The sequence below is a fragment of the Cydia pomonella genome, chromosome 11, assembly GCF_033807575.1.
Source record: "Cydia pomonella isolate Wapato2018A chromosome 11, ilCydPomo1, whole genome shotgun sequence".
NCBI classification, from domain to species: Eukaryota; Metazoa; Arthropoda; class Insecta; order Lepidoptera; family Tortricidae; genus Cydia; species Cydia pomonella.
Genome location: NC_084713.1, coordinates 10886624 through 10892806, shown reverse-complemented (window position 1 = coordinate 10892806; position 6183 = coordinate 10886624). Strand labels below are relative to the sequence as shown.

Genomic DNA, 6183 nt, shown 5'->3' with positions numbered 1-6183 from the left:
AATAAAAATATAAAGACGGCAACAATTTCTTCTTGAAAATGTTAGCGTTAACATGAACTGTAATCTGCCTCGGTCTGGGGAGGTATAAAATTATGCAGCAACTCATGCTGTAACCCATTGCAAAGTGTCTTTTTAACAAACTTTCCGAACTTAAAGCTCCGTCGTGTTTCAAAATCCCGGATCGGTCTCGGGAGGGTTTCCGTAAAAAATTAAGGCACAAAAGACTCCAAAAAGTTACAATGTCCCCTCTTTCGGAAGAATAAACATTTTACGTTCGCTTAGGAACAGGTCGGAATTAAAAAATAGCGATGGTGTGTGTTCAGACTTTGATTGCCCAATAAAAAATTTAGCTGGTCAATTTTCGCATGTTTATTGAATTAATGTTTTTAAACGCAATTGGATAGAGATGTGTAAGAAAGAAGCGAAGCAATACTAATAAAATAATAATAATTCAGCTTATATAAGTCGCACTGCTGGGCACGAGCTTTCTCTCATGCGCGAGAGGGCTTAGGCTATAGTCCAATGCTATGTCCAATGGAATCGAATCTAGCCCAATGCGGATTGGGGACTTCACATCTACCTTGAAATTTCTCGGCAGATGTATGCAGGCTTCCTCACGATGTTTTCCTTTACCGAAAAGCTAGTGATAAATATCAAATGATATTTCGTGCATAATAAGGTCCGAAAAACTCATTGTTATTGGAAAAGGATTTGAACTCGCGACCTCCGGATTGAAAGTTGGCCGTCATATCCACTCGGCCACCACCACTTAGTCAAAGCAATATATATTTGAATATAAGCGATCTTTACTGCATCCGCAAAAGAAATAATTTGAATAGCTCGTTAAAATAGTGTTATATTATAAGTATTAAAAACTATTTTGAGGACTACAGTGTATACAAACACAACACTTAGTACGGGTTACAGTTATATTATTAAAATGTTGTGTGTGTTTTCCACGTCCTGTGTAGTCCACGTCGTGGTGACCGCTCAATATTGTGTGTTGCAAGCAGGTGCCTAGGTGTTGTTGCGTTTCAATAAAAAATACTTTTTTTCATGAAAGTGTCATAATCTGTAAGGGTTGAATACAGGATTACGCAAGCCAGCGGTTAACTCCTGTTGAATTCATTAACTTCAAAGAGGTGCCGTAACTAGGTGTCTTGATAATTTAATCCTTGCAGGATTGCCCAATTAAAATGTTGCCAACGACTTTTTAAATATTCAGAGGAAGGGTTGCCACTCAAACGAGCCAAATTTATCACTCCTGGGAGAATTTATTCGAAAATAATGATATTTAGGTGTCGATTAGGAAAAGTTGAAAGTTTGGAGCAGGCTTGTCGTAACTTAAGTGACGAATTATTAATGTTTTTACTTTTATTCGCGTTAAATATGTTTAGATACCTACAATATTTACGCTTCGAAATACCAAATTTAATTTATGGCTGACTTCAATACTTATTATGTATATAATATGTTACTGTAAAAGCCCAAAGTACGGTAATATACAATGAATGTAGTTAGATTATTATGTACCTAAATAAAAGCTCCAAATACGACAAAGTGCGGTTACATTATATAATAAGTACATACTATTATACACGTGATATATACATTGTCGCTTTCATTACAGACAGATCGAACGAAGGCCAATGATAGAGGACGATAAGAACTACTAATAAAAAAAAACCACACATGTTCATAGTTTCATACAAATCTTCAGCAAACATTAATAGTTCTGAAGAAATCATCGAGTTTTGGTTCTTACTGAACCCTGCTAAACTAACTTATGCAACTTGATTATTTCAAAAAGTATGAATATAAGTAAAAATATGTCCGAACACAATAATGGCCAGGAGACCATAATCTACTAATGTGGTGTAATATAATACTTATTACTGAAAAATGAAAATGATTTTATATCAACGTATGGAACCCATATTTCGATGATTTTTCCGAAACAAATAATGTTTAACCCGGTTTATCTCTTAAGGTCATCATTGGCCTTGATTTGATCCGTACCGTACTGTGCGGCTACCATAAGTTGACATTTGACGTTTACGCTAGCGACTGCGAGAACTCGGTCGCAGCTTTTTATTTCAAGTGAGTAAGTAAATATTCTTTATTGCACCTAATACACCAATAAATATACAATATAATATAATATAATATTATGTATATATTATATATAATATGTAAAATGGCAACTTAAGGCAGAGATAGAAAGTATAGTTTCAACTGATTCAATTTCCGCTAAATACATATTTACCTACCTATAATTAATGGTTAGTTAATTTTTTGTTCAAATTTAGTTTTTACCGTATACTTATTGCTATTTTATGTTATTCTTAAATAGATTTTAGGTATAACATATAAATTACCGACGTCAAAACGAAAGTGAATTATTTATAATGTGAATTCCTGTTACGTAGTATGCCGTGTACAATAATAATATTTGACGATGACAGCTGTCATCTCAATACAATTTCTAACCTTAAAATGCCAAATTGTATTGAGATGACAGCTGTCACCGAACCAAAGCTATGTGAAAAATATTATTGTAGTACTCACTATTATTGAAGGTAGGATCCAGCTCTCTACTTTACTCTAAAATATAATTAGTTAAAGTTTCAGTGACTATCTTATTCCTGTCCGTCTGTCCCTAAAGGCCATACGGCAGACGTGGCCAGCAACTCGAGATATTTTCATTAGACTGGCAACCCTGCTAGCAATGTCTAGCCAGACAATTTGACAAGTTTAATTTGAATTTAGTTTTAGTGGGAATTTGATATTATTGTGAGAATTTATCTAGATTTAAGTTTGTATAACGTAGTAGTTGCTAATTCTGGGTTATTGAATTATACTGAATTAGTGGCCCACCCCGTATTATAATTACAATCATCGTAATTTAAACCAATTTACACAAAACCTTAAGGCGAAAGTGGAGGACCCGTGCGAAATCTTCTTCTCATACAAACGTAGTCCTCATTTTCCTCTCTGGATATTAACATTATTGAAAATATTTTGACAGAAATAGTTGTACAAATATCAACCACAGCTATGCCCCTACGTTTGATTTTTTCGAATTTTTACGTATTATAAGAGTTAGGAGCATTTAAAAAATTTCATGAGACTGTACTGTTGAAACTTTTGTTTGTGTGCTTGTGATTTGTTTTTGTATGTTTTCTATTTTAGCTCCAAATATTAACAATAATCAAAAAATCTGTGGCATAGTTATGGTTGATAGATCAAATTATGAAATAATATTTTCCATAATGTCAATATCCAGAGAGGAAAATGGGGACTACGTTTGTATGGAGTGGCCGTCCCCTTTCCTAACGAATTGTACATTTAAACCTACCTCTTTTATCATTCTATTTCCTCTATTTATTGATGAACATATATTTATTATTTCATTCGGTATTTCCAGACCGATACGACCTTCAAACCTTCAAGAAAAGAGCGTACTCCCTTATTAAAGGCCGGCAACGCACTTACAACCCCTCTGGTGTTGCAGGTGTCCATGGGCGGCGGAAATCGCTTACCATCAGGTGATCCGTCTGCTCGTTTGCCTCCTCTACCATAAAAAAAAGGAACAGCATTAAAACCCGTTGTTCAGCGAAAGACGGAGCAATTTCGTGTAATAAGACTTTATATCTAGAGACTAGAAATAGTATACAGCCAACAATTTTGAAAAGAATTACGATTGAGTTTTGTTTTCCTGGAGAGGTGGAGGATATGTTTTTTGGAGTTTAAAGTGTAGGTATGATAACCATGCCGCGGTAGCAATCTTGTTGACTAAGAACAAGTGTGCAAATGTCTAACTCTTTAAATTAGGAAAAATAGTGTACCTAAATGTTTTCTACGTGCCCATATCCATTACCTACCCTGTCTGTGAGGTACGACCTTAATTATAACTTTACTTGTGACCTACCTCCGAATTCATAACTTTTTCCTTTCTACCTGTCCAAAACATGAGAATCATCAACGTGATGTAACCGTAATGTTGCTTTAGACTGGCTACAGTATGATAGTATTGATAGGGCATTTTTTATGTTGTCTCTTTTACACATTAAACGGTGGGAGCACCATTAGTGACTATTACCAGAATAGATAACTATGTTTGCAGTACGTGTTCCTTATTTTCGCCTGGAAGTCACAGGCCTCGGTAGCGCAGTAGGCAGCGCGTAAGTCTCATAATCTTAAGGTCGTGAGTTCGATCCTCACCCGGGGCATAATTTTTACTATTCCATTTTAAATTCAGCAACTGTCATAAATATGAGAAAATTATTTCATAAACTCATTTTAGGTGCATAACACTTTTTGATTTTATGGATATTAACATAAAGCATGTATAGTATTAAACTACGTTATACCAAGTAATACGTATATAATTGGTGTTGCGAAATCAGAATACAACAATACAAATAGATAAATATAAACTATTGAGTATTGCAGTTTTTTTTATATTCATTTATCCGTAGGAACTTCGCTAAAAATATTTGAATTAAGTCCCAGGCTGAGTGCCAACGATTTCAATATCATCATTCGACCAAATCCAAAAATATTGCTAGCAGCGACATCTGTACCTTCAATTTGCTCAGAAAACATGTGAAGCACACCAGCTTTTATATTTAATTATCATACTCAGTACATAGATGTCGCAGCTGTCGATTTCATTTCATATACATTACAACTATTTTCTACAATTTCGTATAGAGGGCGCTTTTAAATTTGATTTAAGCGCCATCTAGTGTAACATTTATGAACTAGTAGAAAGAACACCTTAACTAAAGTTTGAAAGCTAGCACGTACGACGCGACCAAATTAAGTAGTACTAAGCATATCTCACAGATGGCGTTAATTAAACAGTACTATCTATTTCTAAGAGATGGCGTAAAACACAATAGAAATATTTTTAAAGTGTTTTATTAGTCAAGTTTTAATTCCATAAGCCTCCATGGGTTACCATAAAGCAATAAGTAAGTTTTGCAGCAATTATTTTATCGTTGAATGAATCGCAATAACGATATTTATTATAATACAAATCACTACCTACACGAATCTACTTAGGTTATTTGATATCTTACAATCGATAAAAAGAAAAACTTTATTGTTATTAGTCAATAATTTATTATCGACAACATTTAGGATGAAATATCTAAAGGTCACACTGGCGCCAGCAATAAAAAATCTTTGGGATCATGATATTAATGTCTGGTGTTTGTTACATATTAACAAATTTAATCATGATTTCGATCGTCAGCTATATATTTTGATAATTAATTCATTACGTGATTAATTTAAATATATTGTTTCCAATTTAAGCAAAAGACCGACTTTGTCGCTTGCCATAAGGACGCCTTGTCGGGTTATTCGTATAAATATACATGCAAATCTCGTTCTTATGGTAAGTGACAAAGTGGGACCTTTGCTAGTCAACTGATCATCCACTAAGCCTGTTACTTTTGCACTTACATACTTGTTAGAACGTGACAGACATAGTGATAAAAATGCGACTGTGCCAATGCCGCTAATTGAAGGTTTGATTTGATTGCAAGTACGAGTAGTACTAGTACTAACCTAACCTAACCTAACTTAACTGATTTGTATTAGTGACCGCGGCCGGCAAAACGTGCCACTTTGTCGCTTACCATAAAGACGAGATTTGCATGTATCTTTACTTTATACGAGTAACCTAAGAAGGCGTCCTTATGGCAAGCGATAGAGTGGGACGTTTTGCTGGCCGCGGTCACATTTGGTTAATTAAGTTAAAATTAAATACCTACTTAGACTTGATTTTTTCCTAACTTAAAACCACGGCCCAACTAGGTACTTTATCAACCGCCTGAGATGGTAGACCAAGAATATGAAAGAGGAGGCATGGCTCGTAAAATAAATAAAAGTAAGGTCAATCAGGGCAATTGCAACTGTGGGATAATTGCAGCTATGGGACAGTTGCAACTATGGGGCAAATGCACTCTTAAGAAGTGAGTAATAATGAGAATTATAATGACTGATGAAAGTATGTCATGAATACAAGAGGCTAGCTCATTACTTCTGGTAGGTATTTTTAGAGTAAATGCAATTGCCCTGGGTGACCTTAGCTTTATTTCTTAACATCTCCCGTGAAACTAGCTAACTTTCCCTCTGGGGTCTCTTTGCCGAAAAACATATTTATAAGCA

The 6183-nt window shown here is 34.8% G+C and overlaps 1 non-coding gene across 1 annotated transcript; it reads left to right on the top strand.

Annotated features, from left to right (window-relative positions):
* Positions 1-4159: 4159 nt before the first annotated feature.
* Positions 4160-4232, top strand: Trnam-cau (transfer RNA methionine (anticodon CAU)). Its single transcript has one exon. It is a non-coding gene; the product is annotated as a tRNA-Met (tRNA).
* The last annotated feature ends 1951 nt before the right edge of the window (positions 4233-6183 follow it).